Source organism: Leptodactylus fuscus, chromosome 2, assembly GCF_031893055.1.
Source record: "Leptodactylus fuscus isolate aLepFus1 chromosome 2, aLepFus1.hap2, whole genome shotgun sequence".
NCBI lineage: Eukaryota > Metazoa > Chordata > Amphibia > Anura > Leptodactylidae > Leptodactylus > Leptodactylus fuscus.
The window spans coordinates 29,589,981-29,610,524 of record NC_134266.1 but is presented as its reverse complement, the minus strand read 5'-3'; the positions used below and the strand labels follow the sequence as shown (position 1 = coordinate 29,610,524).

Genomic DNA, 20,544 nt, shown 5'->3' with positions numbered 1-20,544 from the left:
TATTAGGAGTTAACAAATATACAAAAAATGGGGAACCCACCAAAAGTGACTGGTATGATAAAAGGATGGTGCAGTAATAAGATGATAGGACACACAAAAAATAATGATGATCGTCACTAAATGACTATGGTATCAATAAATAGGAAACAGCAAATAAGTGATACACTGATCCCAGAATGTTTTCACGAGATCTCTTCCTAAATACTGATTCTAGCATCAGACACCCCCAAGTCTCACCATCCCTAAACATATCTCAGAATACTGTACTATGAACAAGAATAGGACAAGCATTGGTATGGGATAAACACACCTAGCATACACCATAACCAGCTCCAAGCTTCTAAAACAAGGGGTCCTCAAGGAGGAGCTAAGTAAACAGATTGAGATCCATTCAGTGTGATGTGTGATCATCTATGGGTGGGATTATGCTTTATGTTTTTTGGGGGGAGCGGTTCGGGATTTATGGGGAGGTCAATAACCATGCCATAATCTTTCACCAACTTTAACAAGTGTATGCAACTTAGAAGTGGCCTATGGTGACAGTAGAGGCTCAGGTACAACTAGGCTCCCCATAATTAAGGGGGGGGCAGCATAGTGCAGGTGGTGTGAGCCTACTCCCAGCACAATAAGGACCCTGTGCTGCAGGAAAGGACTAGAAAATACATTCCTCCTTGCTGCTCTAGGACAATTTTCCCTCATCCCTACAAATATGTCTTTTAAATTTGGGAGGAAACTCACACAAACACAAGGAGAACATACAAACTCCTTGTAGATGTTGTCCTTGGCAGGATTCGAACCCAAGACTCCAGCGCTGCAGTGCTAAGCACTGAGCCATTGTGCTGACATGCTAGGACCATTCTATTTGTATATAGAGCAGCTGCAACACTGACATGATGGCTGCTGTCAATCACTGTCCCATCAATATGCCACTGAGAGTGGAGATTGTCTACAGCGGTCCCATTGGCGTGACATCACCATCGAGAAAAGAGTTAACATTATGCACCATGATACTTATGATATAATCTGCAATCCTATGTAAAAAATATATTTTGCAAAATAGCTCACCCCTGTTATATTCTGCAATTATTGACTTAACCCAAAAAGATACAAAAAAAAAAAAAGACACATTCATTAATCTTTTGCCACAATCTAGCAAACTGATGGAAAAATATGTCTAAACGAAAGAGCAATAATTCCCCTAATGTTAACAGACGTGGTCTTTAAATGACAACATTCTTAGTGTTCAGCCACCTGCGGATTAATTGTCTGAGACTTCGCCTGATACGTCAACCTTCAGTACATTACCCTAATTAGACATTGAAGAGATCATGTAATGCGAAGACTCGTGAGCTGCTTGGAGGAAAACTAAGCCATGTGACATATATTTCTGCCACTCGGCAATATTTAGGGGTTGGTGATAAGGATGCTGAGAAATAGTCAACTTGGCAAACTTACTTCTAGGTATATGATGAATTCAATTTCCCGATCAAATTGACAGAGACTCTTCTACTTGGTTTGAAATACAGAAATAGATCAGCAGAATAATTCAATTTTTACTAACAAAAAAGATTGTTTCTTCAAAATATAGAAGAAAATTTAAGCTGCCAAAGAGTATATTTATCTATAGACTTAGCGGTTTAAAGAGGAAATTCACCAAAAATGGATACGTAGAAGCCAAGCCTGAATTCCCATGCTACATTTTGCCCCCTTGCATGAGAAGTTTGGTGTGTTTTTTTTTCCATTTCCATCAAATTTTTGTGACCCTTGGACAATTCCCCTTTGCCTTGGTTGCTTTGCATGTTAGTGTATCTTCAATGTCTTCAAAGGGAATACTCCTTTAATGTATACAAAACCCCCCAAAAAACCTCATGAGCAACTTACAGCATATAATATAGATGCTATTATAGCCTATGAGTGGTATATGCCCCATCTGTCACAGCACCTGTTTAATACATTGATATGCTTATACCTGATCCCCAATTTGGTCAGGGACTCCAGTTTGTCTCTGAACTAATTCAACATAATATAACTAGATGCTGCCAAATGCCTTGAAAGGCTGCAGTTCAACTTTCCCCCACTGCATACATAGATATGACCATCAGTTGCTGATAAATGAGGTGGCTACCACAAGTAAATCACCTACAGAAAATGGGAAGTGTTGGCATATTATTTGGCTTAGTGGTCATTAGTAGAGATGAGCGAACAGTGTTCTATCGAACTCATGTTCGATCGGATATCAGACTGTTTGATGTGTTTGATTCGAATCGAACATCACGTGGCAAACTCCAAAAAAATTTGATTCCCCTCCCACCTTTCCTGGTGCTTTTTTTGCACCAATAACAGCGCAGAGGAGGTGGGACAGGAACTACGACACCGGAGGCATCGAAAAAAAATCGGAAAAAGTCATTGGCTGCCGAAATCAGGTGACTCCCATTTTAGACGAATAGTGGATTTCAAATCCGGGTCATATGAGAATGTGAACTTTGTGACTAAGAGACAGGGATAGCTGTACAGGCAGGGATAGCTAGGGATAACCTTTATTTAGGTAGGAATGTTATTAAAAATAACTTTTTGGGGCTCTATTGGGTGTGTAATTGTGATTTTTGTGACATAAACTTTTTCCCATAGGAATGCATTGGACAGCGCTGATTGGCCAGAGTACGGAATTCGACCAATCAGCGCTGGCTCTGCTGGAGGAAGCGGAGTCTAAGATCGCTCCACACCAGTCTCCATTCAGGTCCGACCTTAGACTCCGCCTCCACCGGCTGAGCCAGCGCTGATTGGCCGAAGGCTGGCCAATGCATTCCTATGGGTATGCACAGACTTAGCAGTGCTGAGCCAGTTCTGCTCAACTACACCGTGTACTGGTCAGTCCATCAGATGTAGCAGAGCCGAGGGTGCACTAGAACCCTTATGCACACTCGGCTCTGCTACATCTGATGTAGCAGAGCTGAGTTTGCATAAGGGTTCTAGTGCACCCTTGGCTCTGCTACATCTGATGTAGCAGAGCCGAGTGTGCACACTCGGCTCTGCTATATCAGATGGGCTGACCGGCACACGGTGTAGTTGAGCAGAACTGGCTCAGCACTGCTAAGTCTGTGCATACCCATAGGAATGCACTGGCCAGCCTTCGGCCAATCAGCGCTGGCTCTGCCGGAGGAGGCGGAGTCTAAGGTCGGACCTGAATGGAGACTGGTGTGGAGCGATCTTAGACTCCGCCTCCTCCAGCAGAGCCAGCGCTGATTGGTCGAATTCCGTACTCTGGCCAATCAGCGCTGTCCAATGCATTCCTATGGGGAAAAGTTAGCTTGCCAAAATTGCAAGCTGACAGGGATTTCCATGAAATAAAGTGACTTTTATGCCCCCAGACATGCTTCCCCTGCTGTCCCAGTGTCATTCCAGGGTGTTGGTATCATTTCCTGGGGTGTCATAGTGGACTTGGTGACCCTCCAGACACGGATTTGGGTTTCCCCCTTAACGAGTATATGTTTCCCATAGACTATAATGGGGTTCGAAACCCGTTCGAACACTCGAACAGTGAGCGGCTGTTCGAATCGAATTTCGAACCTCGAACATTTTAGTGTTCGCTCATCTCTAGTCATTAGAGATGAGCGAGTAGTATTCAATCGAATACGACTATTCGATTGAAACTCATATCGGTCAAATACCACGCGGGAAAATTCCATTGAATTCAATGCAAAAACCTCCTCGTGCTCCTTGTCCTGCTACTTCCGGAACTTGGAGGATCCAATGTGTCGAACTTTGGTTTCCATGGAAACCGGAACAACATTCCTGTTTTTTCCCATATACTATAATGTTATTCGATATTTGATCGAATACTACTCGCTCATCTCTAGTGGTCATCATTGGAACTACAGGATTTTAGGAGCTTTTCAAAATATGGATGGAATTTTTTTAAAAAAACATCTCATCGAAAATTCTTTAAGCAGCTTGCCTGCTTTCTCTTCTGCTCACTTCCTATATTCTTCAACAAGCTGGTGGGCAGGCTTTGGCTGTTAGATGGGCAGGACACTATGAAGTATCTCAATAGAGATAGACATTGACATTACCATGATTATGATTACTAGAAATCTAGTATAAGGGCAGATCAAACGAAGAGAGAAAAAAAATGACATGCTATCAGAACACAGTGCAGTAACCTCTACACTGTTATCTCTTTGGTTGCGTACAGATATAACAGGCAATCAACAAGCCCACTATGCAACCCCATATCAGGTCATTCCCAAAATGCAATTGCTCTAGACCAGTGGTTCTTAACCTTGTTTGAGGTACCGAACCCACCAGTTTCATCTGCACATTCACCGAACCCTTCTTTAGTGATACATCAAATATGATTTATTTGCAAATTCAAGACATAGGTATATTTTTTTTACTGGTACACAAAATGAACCGTGCATATGGCCTAGGGTTCAATCGAACCCTGGTAAAGAACCACTGATCTAGACCTAAAAGCAGGAGGTAACAGCTAGGAGAACAGGTGAGATTTGATAACTCAGTCTCCCTCCCCTACAAAGAGCAAGGAGTGATGTCATCCATCTTGAAATCCATACCAGATAACAAGAGACCAGGCCTGGCAACCAGCTGTAAACGATGGGGAGGAATAAAGTCACGTATAGGGTTGAGCCGATCTTGAGATTTCAAGATCGATTTTAAAATCCGATTTCCAATCATTTTCCAGCCGATCTCGATTGTGAAATTTGCTCGATCGCCGATCGGAATCCGATCTTTCCCGATCGTTCAACCCTAGTCACGTAGCATGTAAACAAAGCAGTAATTCTAAAGCTAATAGATGAGAGGAATGAATGGGGGGGCTTAAGTTTTAATCTTCTTGTAGGTGTCTATTCAGAACTAAAGGAACCATAATACTGCAAAACTCTGCTACAGCGGCAAACTCAGCTTTGTCAGATTTTTTTTAATGGTTTCTTTGTACTTGGTATTCTACCTATGTTAATAAATGTATGTAAATTATCGCAATCTGTAGCCTCTTATCTAATAATGCTGGTGGATTAAATCTGAGTGCAAATGTACTACTTAAAGAAAAACAGAAATTATCTGAGCTTTTCGGTGTTTTTTAAATGAAAATTTCTGCCTGCGATAATGTTATTCAGCTGATTTGTGTACTTTGAGTTGTAGAGATGGCGATGGACAACGCAATGTTCCAAAACACTTATCACTACTTACTTGGAGAATATATTAAATTTCTTCTTCTAAAACAGTCTGAATGCGTCCTGCTGAGTCTATATTTTTTCATGCACTAACAAGGGTAAGTGGATCCAGGTGGTAAGCTGTGAAGTGGAGCCCCCCTGCATCATTTAATCAAGCCTGCCGGAACTGAACTGGATGCCAGCTAGTAACACAGCAAAAAAGGCAAAAAAAGAGCTTCTGTCTTTCCTAAACAAATCATCCTTTTGGCAAAGATGTCTACTATACATACACTATATATATATATATATATATATATATATATATATATATATATATATATATATATATATATATGCTCAAACAAATACAGCACCAGCAAGGAACGGCTGCCAATTTAAAGGTATAGGCAAGTCCCAGTATACAAAAATATGCAGCACTCCATAGATAGCAGTGAAAAGTGTGGGTTTACTGTCCCATACAAAAATGAAACATTGCATTTGTATTTGTATTGCATTGCATTGCATATGTATTGGAGCAAGTCCAGAGAAGAGCAACCAAAATGGTGGAAGGTCTGCAAACCATGTCCTATGAGGAGCGGCTAAAAGAATTGGGACTGTTTAGTTTGCAGAAGAGAAGGCTGAGGGGAGATTTAATAGCAGTCTACAAATATCTGACAGGTAGTCACAGTGCAGAGGGATCTCCCCTATTCTCATTAGCACAAGGAAGTACAAGAAGCAATGGGATGAAACTAAAGGGAAAGAGATACAGATTAGACATTAGGAAAAACTTTCTGACAGTGAGGGTAGTGAGAGAGTGGAATAGGCTGCCACGGGAGGTGGTGGGCGCTCCATCAATGGAAATCTTCAAGCGGAATCTGGATAAACATATAGCAGGGATGATTTAGGAAAACCTGCACTCGCAGGGGGTTGGACCCGATGGCCCTTGAGGTCCCTTCCAACTCTACCATAAGAAAAATAAGAAAATATTTTTGCATGGGGCAATGAACCCACAATTTTCCCTATCATCTATGGAGTTATATATATATATATATATATATATATATATATATATATATATATATAATTTTTTTTATTTTTTTTTGCATAATTTAGAAAATGGAGGTGTTAATAGCTCATGTTTGCCTTGTTTTGGGTTGATCAGGCCCCTAAATCATTTGAATAGAACCGGAAGTAAAATTATTATACTCTGGGATGTCTTCAGCTCCCAGAGTATAATGGGTGGAAGCCCAGGAGTGGTGTAAAAAACTAAAAAAAAAAAACAATTATACTCACCTCTTTGGGCCTCCTTGCTGCGTCCGGCACTCTCTCTCGGTCTGCTTAGTGACATCAAGTACCCAGGGGCATTAGCATGCTGAGCATCATATGGCCACTGTGGCCCAATCAAAGTCTTGCCGGAATCTTGTCTTTTCATGTGACCCTAGAGCTCCCACTGAATAAACGGATTGGCAACTGAAATCCAGCTGTCCTGTCCTGCATAATTATTCCCGTCTACTCCAGCTTTCTGGCACCGAGCGAATAGTAAGGGCCCATGCACACGATGTAACGTGGTGCACATTCTGACACGTAAACTCTTGTCAGAGTCAGCGCTTCAAAACAGAATCCCATTGTCTTCAATGGGTTCCATTTAACACGCGTAACACATTGAAATCAATGGGTTAATAAGCCTCCTATCGATTTCAATGTGTAGCGCATGCAAGACGGAATCCATTGAAGTCAATGGGATTCTGTTTTGAAGCGCCATGTTACATCGTGTACATGGGCCCTAAATACTTCCCAGTGTGTTTTTAAGCATCCCCTTCCTACCCTTTCTATATACTTCTATGTAAAAGGTAACTCAATATGATAAATGGAGAAGTAAACATATTTCAGTAACAAGATGTATTACAAAGTTTCTTATATGGATGGAAGATATCCCTTTTTGGAAGTTATATATATATATATATATATATATATATATATATATATATATATATATATATATATATATATATTAGAGAGAAGGCATCTACACCAAAGAGCTCCTAATATTCCTATATTCTGGTATTATTTGCTACACAATACTCATTTTATTCCATACCCTTGTAAGTTTTTCCTTTCCGCGTCTTAATTAAGACTTAACAATAGCTATCATTGCGCCGGCTCAATTCTAAGTGTCACAAATGTAAATTTAGATGTTCTTTCTAAAGTCCTCGCTGTTTGTATATGAATGTACTTCTTCATATAAACGGCTCGTACTGCAGTGATACTTCCATAGAAAGCACTGGCTGAAGAACGTTTACAGCCATCTCGGAGTGATACTGCGGGGACATAAAGCTCTATCTACAGCAGTCTGAATGATAATGCCTCCTTAATTGTTTAGTCTCTAGGAAGACTCAGAGCAGATAGTCTCGCAAGGCAAAATCTTTATTTTTTCTTTGCCATTTACATGCATAATCAAGTGAATTATTTTAAACAATGTACATTTTCCATAGCAGTCTATGACTAAAGCGGCGCATTACTTATCAAAACCATAAAAAAGAGCTAGGTTAAAGAGCATTACATGTGCTCTAACTTTTTAATAAACCTATTGCGAAAATGAAGCCCCAGTGGGCCACCTAAGAAGCTTTGGCTATTAAATTAGAGGTGAGATTGCTAGTTATAGTCTATAGAAAGTCAACACAATAACACAACATGCTAACAATACCCTTGAACGGCTGCAATTCACCCCCTTATCACTGGGTGACACACAGAGACACATAAGAAACTTAGCATATGACTTTGGGTTATTTTATCATGAAATGATGTTTCCTTTATAAAAATACATTAGCTTGTGATACACATACAGATGTGACCAGACTTAACACAGACTTAACACAAGGCTCTCCATAATGCTTCACCTCCCTACATTTCCTCCCTCATCTCTATCGCCCAACCAAGGCTCTCTGCTCACTCAATGACGTAACACTTACATCTTCTATTATCAGAACCTCCCACGCTCGTATACAAGACTTCTCCCGAGCTGCACCACTTCTCTGGAATGCTCTACCCCGGACAATCAGATTAACTCCCAATTTCTACAGTTTCACGCGCAAACTAAAGACACATTTTTTCAGACAGGCATATCACAATTTCTAATGTAACCCTTCTGTTCCCTAATTAGAATCCCTAAAATGAACCCTCCTTTCTTCACGATTCCATATTATGCCACATGATATGATGCCACTTCAGGCTAATTAATATGTCCAAGCACCATCCACATGTTAAAGGACACGACTGGTGACGGCTCATACAGTTTTATGTTGACAGTATGTATGACAGTCACCTCTATTACAACATTGTCTGACCTCTGTATAAGCAATGCCGCCCCTGCTACCTCTTGTGTCACCCCCTCTACCTCATAGATTGTAAGCTCTTGCGAGCAGGGCCCTCAGTCCCATTGTGTGACATGACTATTTCTTTGTAATGTATCTGTACTTGAACACTACAAATTGTACAGTATTTCGGAATATGTTGGCGCTATATAAATTAAATATATTAAGTCATTTCCAATTCAGTCTAATGCAATTTCTTATTGAACTAATTCAACACAATTTCATAATATGCATAGAAAAGCGTTGAAAGGAAACAATTCACCCTCACCCTTTCTAGGTTCTACTGTCTTCTCTGATGTCACATCCTTGAGGTCACTCCTGATTCCTGAGTTTGGACCTCAGTGGTCACAAAGTTGTCAATGATATCATAAGTCTTTGACCCAAAAATGGCTGGGCAACCCACGTCAGCTGATACTTAAAGTGACAGCTGAGGGCGGGTTCACATCTGCACCCGGTCTCCACTTTAGCCAATCTGGCAGGTTTCCGTCTTCTGCCACGAGAAACTGGACAGGAGACCAAAACCCAGCGGTCACATTGCAAACCCATTCACCTGAATGGGTTTGCAAAGTGACCGCCCGTGTGTGTCTTCTGCCTTCCCGCAGAAACCATTTTTTTCAACTGGACTCAAAGTCTTGCATGTCCAAGTTAAAAAAAAATGGTTTCACCGAGGACAGGCAGAAGACACACACGGGCGGTCATATTTTATTTCAACACGCCTTATCCTTTGCTTCAAGGGAGACAAGCCAATTTCAGAGGCGTCTTGTCGTGCCTTATATCCAGAACACATGCAAACTTGGCAGATCTGACCATGCATATGTATGGAATATCAAGAAAAATAGCTGCCTAAGAAATATGCCCACTTTCATACTTTCCATTTATTTTAATAATTTCAGTTAAGAACAAAGCAGCCATAAGACAAAGCAGTAACAACGCAAATTCTGAGACTCATTTAAGGTCTTTAAATAGACTTTGATTCCGTTTCTTATTTAATATAAACAGTAAATATTGGTAGGGAGCAAAAGTGACAACTTCAACATTAGAAGTGAAAGCGAAGGGAAATAAACAAGAAGCTAAACAGAAATTAAATTGTAATTATCCCTATTTGTCTTTAAATATATGTATTTTTTCTCACAACTTGTTTTTGACAGAAAGCACGAAAGCATGAAAAGGATTTAGGCGTCTCATTTCCACGAGCCCTGCGCGCCTCCAGAAGGTACTGTACATGTTCTGCTGAAACTGTTTGCTTTGCATCTTATTGAATGGGCTTCATTTTTTTAAATGACTGATCATGAAAATATGTCGCTCCGTTTTCTCATCAAGCATTTGCTGAAAATGACGCATAATCCAGATGTTCAGGCTGTCAGTTGATAAACCATATGTCCTTTTATGGCGTCTATTGCAAATGCATCTTGCTTTTTTTTTTTTTTCGGATAAACTTTAGACTGAGATTACAGGCGGGAAAAAAAGCAAAAAGTTTCATCGTATTAAAATATAAGAAATGTATAAAGTACAGAAGTTCAAATGGTCAATGTCTGCGAGATCTGACAACTCATTCTGATCAATAGGATGACTCGAAGTGGTAAATGTCTAATTGGTTGTTTTTCACATTCAATGGAGTTAAATAAATAGATTTTTAAAAAACCTTGAAATCGTACAAAGAATTATGTTAAAAAAAAAAATTGACATTTTTAATTTTTTTTGTGTTGACATGTTTCGCAGTTTTAGGTTATTCGCCATTCACATAATTTGTGTTATTTTATCCAATAGGTTCAATATTTTGTGCTGATTATTTTTCCTAATCTATAGGACCTGTCACCTATCCTGATTTGCCAGTTTTAGTAAATACTGGTATACTTCCTGATTAGAGATGAGCGAACAGTAAAATGTTCGAGCTTCAATATTTTTTAGAGTAGCCCCTCAACATTCGACTACTTGAATCGAATATCGAACCCTATTATAGTCTATGGGAGGAAAAGGCTTGTTTCAGGGGTAGGCAACATTCGATCAAATTATACTTACCAAGTCCACGAGTGAGGGTCGGGCTGGATCCTCCGAGCAGTCTTCTCCGTGCAACGTCCCCCGCGGCATCTTCCGGCTCTGAATTCACTCTGCCAGGCATCGGGCCTGGGCAGAGCCGACTGCGCATGTCCACACTACAAGCAGACATGCGCAGTCGGCTATGCCCAGGCCCGATGCCTGGCAGAGTGAATTCAGAGCTGGAAGATGCCGCGGGGAAGCTGCACGGAAACTTCTAAAGGTAGGAGAAGAACCAGCGTTGATTGGCGGTGTCACGAACTGAACTCACTGGGTCTTGAACCCATGACTTCCTGACTATGTTCTGCGGCCTTAACCATTGCACTATTTGGAAACCTGTTTTGTTCTGTGCTTTACCTTGTCTGGTCTCTTCTGTTGGAGTAATTGGGTTATTAAGATCACCTGTTCTGTGGCCAATCACAGTTTAGCCTGTCCTATATGAACTCACAGCTCACTCCATCCTGTGCCTGATTATTCTGGCTGTCTGCTTCCTGTTGTCCTGAACCTCACCACTGCCTTGCTGCTCTTGTGTACCGAACCTTGCTAACGCCTGACTACGATTGATCTGCTCCTACCGTGTACCGAACCTTGCTAACGCCTGACTACGATTGATCTGCTCCTACCGTGTACCGAACCTTGCTAACGCCTGACTACGATTGATCTGCTCCTACCGTGTACCGAACCTTGCTAACGCCTGACCAAGATTGATCTGCTCCTACCGTGTACCGAACCCTGCTAACGTCTGACCACGGTTTCTTCTACTTCTGAGGTACTTATCCTTCATTTATTTCTATTTAAGTACTGTACCATTTGCCCCACCAATTGGACTCCAAATCTGATAACTAGCATCGTTACAGGCGGACTGTATAGCATTCAGCCAATCAATGCTGGTTCTGCATCAAACTTTTACATTCGAATAGCGAGTGGTACTCGATCGAGTACGAGTATTTCGAATACCGTAGTATTTGATCGAATAACTACTCGATCGAGTACTACTCACTCATCTCTATTCCTGATATTACAATTCCAGGGGATCCTGGTAATCCTTCTACTATAATAACTTATTACTGTATGGTTATGGGGATAATGTAAGTCCTTGAGGAGAGACCACCATGTGTGTGGAGTCTTACAAAAAGCCCTTTTAGCTCCACTGGGGGGTTATTGGTAAAAATATGCAAATCTGTTTCCCAAGATGTAAATAGGAAAACAGTGCCTCTGTTTGTTGCCCTCTAGGGGAAGCTTCCTTGAATATCATGCCCGACTTTCCAACAAGCTTTTGCTGCAATAATGCAGGATTTTTCCAAGTCAGTATCCCAGCTGAGGACAGCGATGTTTCGATCTGGTTGGATCTCTTCAGCACAGCCTAGGGAAAACTGACTTAGCAGAGGTGAGAGACTTCTAGACCGGGTTATGGGGAAAATGTTGCCCCTTGAGGAGAGACCACCTTCTCAGGTGTGTGGAGTCTTATAAAAAGCCCTTTTAGCTCCACTGAGGGATTATGGGAAAATATGCAAATCTGTTTCCCAAGATGTAAATAGGGAAACAGTGCCTCTGTTTGCTGCCCTCTAGGGGAAGTTCCCTTGAACATCATGCCCGACTTTCCAACAAGCCTTTCTGCAATGATGTATGGTACTGTATGGTAATTTCCAATGTAGTGTGATGCAATGTATAATGCATCAAAGCATTCTGGTCTCCATTATTTTATCTATATATCTGTAAAATACTTGGTCACATGTAAGGTAGAGAGTATATCCCCGGTATACTACAGGACAGCAAGAAAATCCATCCGATACTGGGTCCTTTGGCAGTACGGACCAAGAGAGATTTCATGTAATCCTTTGAGAAGTGGGAAAACAATTGATGTGGTGAAGAGCGAGAGAATGGGCATCGTATACTACTGTGGAGTAGGACAAATTCCCAAGAATTGGGCAAAACTTGTAACCTATCAACATAATCTCTATGCAACCAATGGAGGTGTATATAGTTATATTCAGCAGTCCTATAGACTCTGAATAGAGTGGTAGAGTCAATGCATGACCATCATCCATCAGTGTAGGGGGCTTTGTAACGCAGTGGAATCCCAAATATGGCAGATACCAACCAGTGAATTTTTAGGTGTTTAGAAAAGTGTAGCAATTATGATAGATTATAAAAAGATCATTACAAGGGAGCTGAGAGTTGGAGTGCTGATGGGGCATTGGTTACCAGGGTGAATGCCAATAAGACTCTCCATCTTGTTTTAGGGTACTTAGCAACAGATCTAGAGTTGATAAATGAATATTTGTCCTGGATGAAGAAAAGCATAACTACAGCATTATACACTCAATCCTGATATAGTGTACAATGAGTGAAGTTATACACCCTTAGGCCTGATGCTCAGCAACTGTAGATATCAAGCATTAATGACAGCATACTCCATCATATTTGGTACCAAGACCAAAACTATACTAGTTTGTACCAGGCTTAAGTCATATAATTGGTTATGGTTGGTTATGACATAAAAGTCTATACCACCCTGTGGATCAAGCTGGCCTCCATCATCTTCAATGGCTGTTAGGCTATCCTATCCAAAGTAGAATAAGAGACCACTTGCGTCACTGTTTCTTTAACTTCCTAAGATCAGTATAGAGGTTCACACTGCCTCTTCAATACCAGGCTACCAAGAACTATAAGACTGAAGCTTGGCTTGGGTCAGAATCATATATCACTCCTCATCAGTTTGGAAAAACATGTATGTATTGTCAATGACCATAGGAGAGGACGCCATTACTAGACAGCTCTGCAAGGACATTGTCTATATTGAAATTCAACACACCCAATCAATATTTCACCCAATAGATATTGGGACATTAAGATTGGTTGGTCCCACCAACATCAATGGCCTTGGCTGACATTAGTCCAACGTTTATGGTTGGCTTTCGTCTATTTGTTGTGCTGGTCTATGTTTTCGTTGAACAATTCTAAGCATTTCCCCAATCCATAAATGAATCTAAGGGATATACCGTCGAAGAATATAAGGTACTTCTTGATAAGCACTCTTTAAAAAAATTGACTTTAAGAGGTTTTAGTCTTTTAGTCTCATATTATTTATTTCCTTTGATTAAAAATCGTTTTGTGCAAATGAAGAATCCTCCAACGCTAAATTGTATTTCATCATCTAATCTATGAGCTGGATGCATTTCACTACACAAGACTAAATGAGTAAATACTGTTTCTCACTTGAAGACGACCGTGCATCACTTGGTAATTGGCCAATATTTTTAGAACTTTGCAAAAAACGTAAATTCAAATACATTTGTTCAGCCACATATAACAACCGTGAATGCAAGTGGAAAACAATTTACATTAACATTAATGAGAAAGCTTAGAACAATAGTGGAATATTAAACAATGGCAGGAGACACTTCACTAATTTGGAGGCTTTTTACTGAGCGAGTCTATACCTTTCCATCTGTACAGCACAGAACGCTGTGTGGCAAAACTATCTTATCGTTAATATGTGAATGGATATGGTGTAAGTTACAGTTTAATGAAAAAACGTAATCAACTTTCTAACAGGGTTTGTGATAGTTCTTATTCCGAAAAGTTGCTGGAAAAGCTAAAAAAAAATAAATATGAAAAATATATAAATAACGTAACGTGCAAAATCAGCTGCTGATGGTTATTAGTTGACAAGACCCCCAAGGAGATGGTTTCCAATATGAGTCCGGCACGTATAAGGCATTTCTGGACTGTCCCGTGGATATACTGTACAATAAAAGAGGAAGATGGGAATACTTCTTTAATATATGGTACAGCTCCCAAAGACATCAGTCCTTGTCACTGGTAAGGCTTACGATCTAATCTTCCTATCTCAGATATTTCCTTATCGCAACTTCACAGGAAGCCAATTAACTTTCCTGTATCCTGTTTTTTTCTTTATAATATAAGGAGTGTGGAAGGAAACTGGAGCGCACATAAAACTTCACAGACGGGCAAAGGTGAATATATATATATATATATATATATATATATATATATATATATTGCAGAGTTAACCTAGAATGTGTTAATTAAACTGCTTCAGCATAATGTCTTATTACAGAAGACAACAAAAACCAATGGAAATGTATTGAAAAAACAAGTTCATTAGTAATTGTTGTCTTCTGCTACAAGATATCTCACTGCAGCAGTATAACTAATTGCAGAAATTCGAGTTAAAGGGATTGTCCAGGCAAAAATGGACAACCCATTTAAGTTATACACTGTCTACCAATAAGTATTTGGACCCCTGTGGTAGAATAGAAAAACAACATTTCTTCATATCCAATAGTTGGTAGAACCCAGCAGATGCTTCCCTACGGATGCCTGGTGAAACTCCTGGTGTATGTGAGCCATCGGTTGGGTGCGGTTTCTCTGGCCAGCACTCGTCGGTCTCTATCTCCCAGTTTCGGTGGTCTGCCAACATGGGGCACTTTCCGACAATCACCGTTCACCTTCCACTTTGTAATCCCATTATCTATTTTGGGTAATTCAGTTCGCTATGTCTTTAAAGATCGACCATTTCTGTGGTACCCCACAATTACCCCTTTCACGAAATCGGATAACTCTGCACCTCGTGGCATCTTGCAGCGACTAATGCCAATGCACTAATGCCAATGCTGCTTCCTATTTAATGGCGGAAGGTGTGATGTACATCACAACCGCAGGTATCTTCATTTGCCTGGGTGTCCAAATACTTATTAGTAGGTAGACAGTGTAAATCAGCCAGTGAAAAAAAAACTAAAAAAAAAAAAAAAAATCACGCTCTCCTTTCCATGGTGCTCCAGTGCTTTCCTTCTTGGTCCCATGCTGATGTGTGGTAGAAGTCCCAGCCAAACATGACCACTTAGACCAATGATGTGACTGCTGAGGCCAATCAGCGGCTTTAGTGGAACGTTTTACTCAACATGTTGAAAATCATGTTAAATTTGGCTATATCTGTAGCTAAACCAGAGGCAAACACAGACAGTGGAGGGCCCTTGTGCAAGACTAGTTATAGGCTCCTTATTTTCCAATATCCCAGTATATGACCACCTTCTGACTCCCTAACACTCCAAACAAAAAATAGTTTACAATGAAGTTCATTAGTTTAGACATTTACCTGCAATGTAGAAAGTTAAAGTAAAAGTAATAGAGCCCCTTGATCTACCTGGCTCCTATGCAGATGTACAGGTTGCAACAATGGTAAGCCCTTCTCTGCCCTAAACAAAGCTCAGGGCAAGTTCACACCTGTGCCCCAGTCTCCTCTTTGCAGGGTTCCGTCTTCTGCCTGAGAAACTGGACAGGAGATGGAAACCGACAGTCAGTTTCCAAACCCATTCACTTGAACGGGGTTTGCACAGTGACCGCCAATGAGCGTCTTCTGCCTGTCTGCGGCAAAACCATTTTTTTCTTAACCAGACACAAAGTTGGACATGCAGGACTGTGTTTCCGGTTAAAAAAAGATGGTTTCCCCGTGGAGACCAGAAGACGCTCACGGGCAGACATTGACTTCTGAGTTTCCATCTCCTGTCCAGTTTCTCGGGCAGAAGATGGAAACCCACAAAGCGGAGACCAGGCGCAGGTGTGACCCTGCCCTACCTGCACATCTGGTTAAATCCTGAATATACATTGAGGAACAAAGATTGATGTGGGCGATAATAATCTGCATAGAATATGTTGTAACTACAGTATATAAGCGACAAGAAATAAATTCTTAAAGGGGTTGTCCAACTACTTTGTGTTTGTTATTTTGCAAATAGGGGCAATAAAATATTTTAAAATTAACTTTAATTTGGTTAATTGAATGGACTAAATAGGTTGTACAGTCTCCATTCTCTGCCTTGTTCGCCTCTATCTAAGAACGTGGGTGGGCATACAGCAGGATGTAGCAGGAAGTCCTTGGCCGATATATTTATTATGACTAGGGTTGAGAAATCGTGTTCGGAATAGATTGGATTCCGATTGGCGATCGAGAAAATTTCATGATCGCGATCGGAATTCCGAACACGATCGTTTTAGGTGGGATCGAGATCAGTGATTATTTTCCACAATGCTTTGCTACTGGCCAAGCATTGAGGGAAAAGCTAACAATGTTAGCTTTCACTCTGAGTATACGCTCCGCTCATTCTGAGCGGAGTGTATACTCAGTGTGAAGGCACGCTGCGGTTCCATAGGAATGAATGGAAGCAGCCGGTACACAGCTTTAACACCTTGCACGCCAGCTGCGTCCATTCATTCTAATGGGAGACTAGCTAACATCTCTAGTAGCTACTTACCTGCAGAGATGGCTGGTCTGGTGCCCGGTGTTCTCGTTCTTCTTCGCCTCGCTGCCCCCGCCTCTCAGATTAGTGTTAAAGAGCTAAAAAGAAGGAGGGGCTTGTGGCTTAGGAGAATGTGGGTGGGTACAGGGCGGGGAGACGTGACGTCTCCCCTCCCAGTACCTGCCCACACTCTCCTAACCCGCCCACACTCTCCTAACCTGGGAGGCAGGGGGCAGCGAGGCGAAGAAGAACAAGAACATCGGGCACCTGACCAGTCATCTCTGCAGGTAAGTGGACACCAGGGGGACTAAGTAGCCATAGGATTAAAAAAAAATCCTCTGGCTACTTAGTGATTAAAAAAAATCACTACACAGCGTGGATTCTAACAATTAAAGCGTTCAATTGTTAGATTCCATGCTGTATAGTGAATAGGATTGTTTTTAAAATCCGATCTCCGATTAGTAAAAAAATCCCATTGACTTGCATTGGGATCGGAATTGGGATCGAGATCGGGTTCGAATGAAAAATGATCGTAAATCGGATTTCAAAATCGATCCTGAAAAGTCAAGATCGGTTCAACCCTAATTATGACTCAAGTCAGAAAATTGGATTGACTTATGCAGAAAATCTGTGCGTAGACTTCCATTCTGGTGTACGGGCATGCACCCGATCTATTAAGAGGCTGTAGCTATTAATTCAGATGTGCCTCACTCTAGTTGGGGCACTTACTGAGATGGTCACCGGTCTTCAGAAATCCCCTAATATCTTGAAATATCCATAGTCAAAATACTCTCATACAATCATATTAACATCCGAATTATCAGCAGATTTTTGTCCATTTTATCAATATCGCCCAATCCCCAGTATACTAATGGTAGCATATTATAAGTGGCAATGACAGTTGGCACATTATCCACAAGTTGCATGAGATCCGATTAAGCCAAGGCCCTTACACTCGACCAGATTTATTGGGTCCCTGCCCTCATCACCATAAGGGTTAAAATGTAAATATATCTGTAATAGATATAATTATCCCAATATTAAAAAATAATTGATCCCTAAAAGAGTGTTTTATTAGGTAACTAGTGAAAAAAACGTCATCCATAGGGTATTAATACACAATTAACCTTTAGAAATCCAGTCCTATTATTTTCCAGCATGAGATTTTCGAAGGCAATGAAGCAGCATTTTAAATTGTTTTGCATTTAAATCATTAATTTCCTATCTCCATCCATCATTAACCTAATTGATCTCATTTCTACATGTAGATTGGAGCCTCCCGCTTTCATGTTTCAGAAGTATTTTTTCTTCCTCTCTCTTTGGCTTCTTACTTTTCAGTTACAAGCTGTTAGATTGTCATTGATCAAGAAAATTAAATACTTGCATTCAATTTTTAATAAATGGAGAAAAATATGCCCTAATAATATGCCTTAATATAACTTCTAAGTGGATTTCATCCTACAAAGGATATCTCTAGGGTAAGGGATGGGGTCAGGGGTGCTACACTTTAGGTGACTTGTGCTACAATGGAGGAACATAATGTCATGTCACACGATGGCCTTACAACTCAATGTCACCTAAAGTCTTGTATTAGTATTGCAAAAACAGTCCATGTGTTGATGACCAGGCCTTTTTGAGTCTTAAAGGGGTGGTTTGCAACTATTATATTGAGCTCCGCTTCCTCTTCTCAGGCTAATGATATCACGTTTATTGCTTATATGATCATGCCACAGCATACCAAGCACCATGACTATACAATGTACAGAACTGTGCTTGGTAAGCAATGAAGAGGCCACAGCAGTCAGTATCATATTCTCAGATATCTCCTTTAGGCTAAGGCTCAACATAGTGTCCTTCAGCAAAAAAGTGCTGCGGGAAAAACTGTAGCAGTAATGCAGCATTTTGTACAGACAGGCAAAACAGCAAACAAAACCCTGCTTGTCCGAGCACTAACTAAACAGTAACAACTAACTATACATGTGGCTTATTACTTCCCACACAAACAAAACAAAGTAGAAAAGTACGGTGTCACCAGATTGTCAGTGTTTCACGACAGACCCAGGCGCCTCCGTTCGCTCCCAGGGTCTGCCCTGAAGTGCAAGCTCTGCAGCCTTTTATGTCCCAGTAACAAGCCCAAGACCCACACCTGGGGATGAAACCTACTCAAGATCCGCACTGGACCATATGTCAGAAACCTGGGGCTGATATACCCGGCCAGGACTAGATAGATAGATAGATAGATAGATAGATAGATAGATAGATAGATAGATAGATAATCATAGATAGATAGATAGATAGGACTCGGAGTATCTCTTTGAGTACTGACACATCCGCATCGCAGTCCATGGTCATCCAAAACTGCATTTGAAGTTGCAATATAATTCACTTTGCCTAATGTAGTTTTAGTTTTTAGGCTTTTTACTAGTTAAGCGTATGTGCTATGTTGCATATCATTCCTTTTATTCTTTTTAGTATGAATATTTCATCTTGTTGCAAATATTCTACATTGGTTTCAACATGTAAATTTGGAATTTGTGTGAATTAAGTACAACCCAGAGACTTGAATGGACTTTAAAGGTGTTAATTGCTTGAATATTAGAGAGAATAAAACATGCAAAGAGAGCAGAAAGCTAACTTCCTGGCGTTCCCTGGAAAATTGCAATTCTAAATACAGCAATTTATCACTATTCATTGCGAATTAAGGCTATGGAACTGGTGATTGTGAATTTGGAGGAATAATCAATGAATATTACTTATGTTAAGAGGGCTGTAAATCTAGAACGGTCTCTGCGAACTCCAACAAAAATATCAATATATAGGTTTATAGGTTATGTATTTTATAGACTCGCTATATGTGAATTCTGAAAATGCCTTTCATTAATTTTAATAAAGCAAATGTGACTTTCCGCTATTTTTTATCATTTACTGGCACGCTGGCAGTGTTTTCAAGGACGTTTTGCAGCAGGTGTGGTTTTACGTGCTGTGGGTTTGCTCTTTTGGCAGGCACAGGATCCAGCATTGTATGACCACTGGGCCAGCTAATGACCATATATTTACTGTGCAGAATTTTTCACATGTAAACATAAAATTAAAAAGAAAAATGCATAGAATGGAAATTATGTAAATGATTCAGCTGAGAACTGGCTTTAATATATTGATTAGGAAATCGTTCATGTTTATTGACCAAATATTATTGTCAGAAAATACATATGAATAATAATATATAATAATTAGAGATGAGCGAGTAGTACTCGATTGAGTAGGTATTCGATTGAATACTACGGTATTCGAAATACTCGTACTCGATCGAGTACCACTCGCTATTCGAATGGAAAAGTTCGATGCAGAACCAGCATAGATTGGATGAATGCTATACAGCCGGCCAATCAACGCAGGTTCTTCTCCTACCTTTAGAAGTCGTCTCCGTGCAGCGTCCCCACGGCGTCTTCCGACTCTTCATTCACTCTGCCAGGCATCGGGCTTGGGCATAGCCGACTGCGTATGTCCGCTTGTAGTGCGCCTGGCAGAGTGAATGAAGAGCCGGAAGATGCCGCGGGGACACTGCAAGAAGACTGCATGGAGGATCCAGCCCGACCCTCACTCGTGGACTTGGTAAGTATAATTTGATCAAATGTTGCCTACCCCTGAAACGAGCATTTTCCCCCCATAGACTATAATAGGGTTCAACATTCGATTCGAGTAGTCGAATAT

At 40.7% G+C, this 20,544-nt stretch overlaps 1 protein-coding gene across 3 annotated transcripts in view; it reads right to left on the bottom strand.

Annotated features, from left to right (window-relative positions):
- Positions 1–20,544, bottom strand: part of CADM2 (cell adhesion molecule 2) — a 1,317,105-nt gene that overhangs the window by 163,126 nt on the left and 1,133,435 nt on the right. The gene's annotated exons all lie outside the window — the stretch shown is intronic.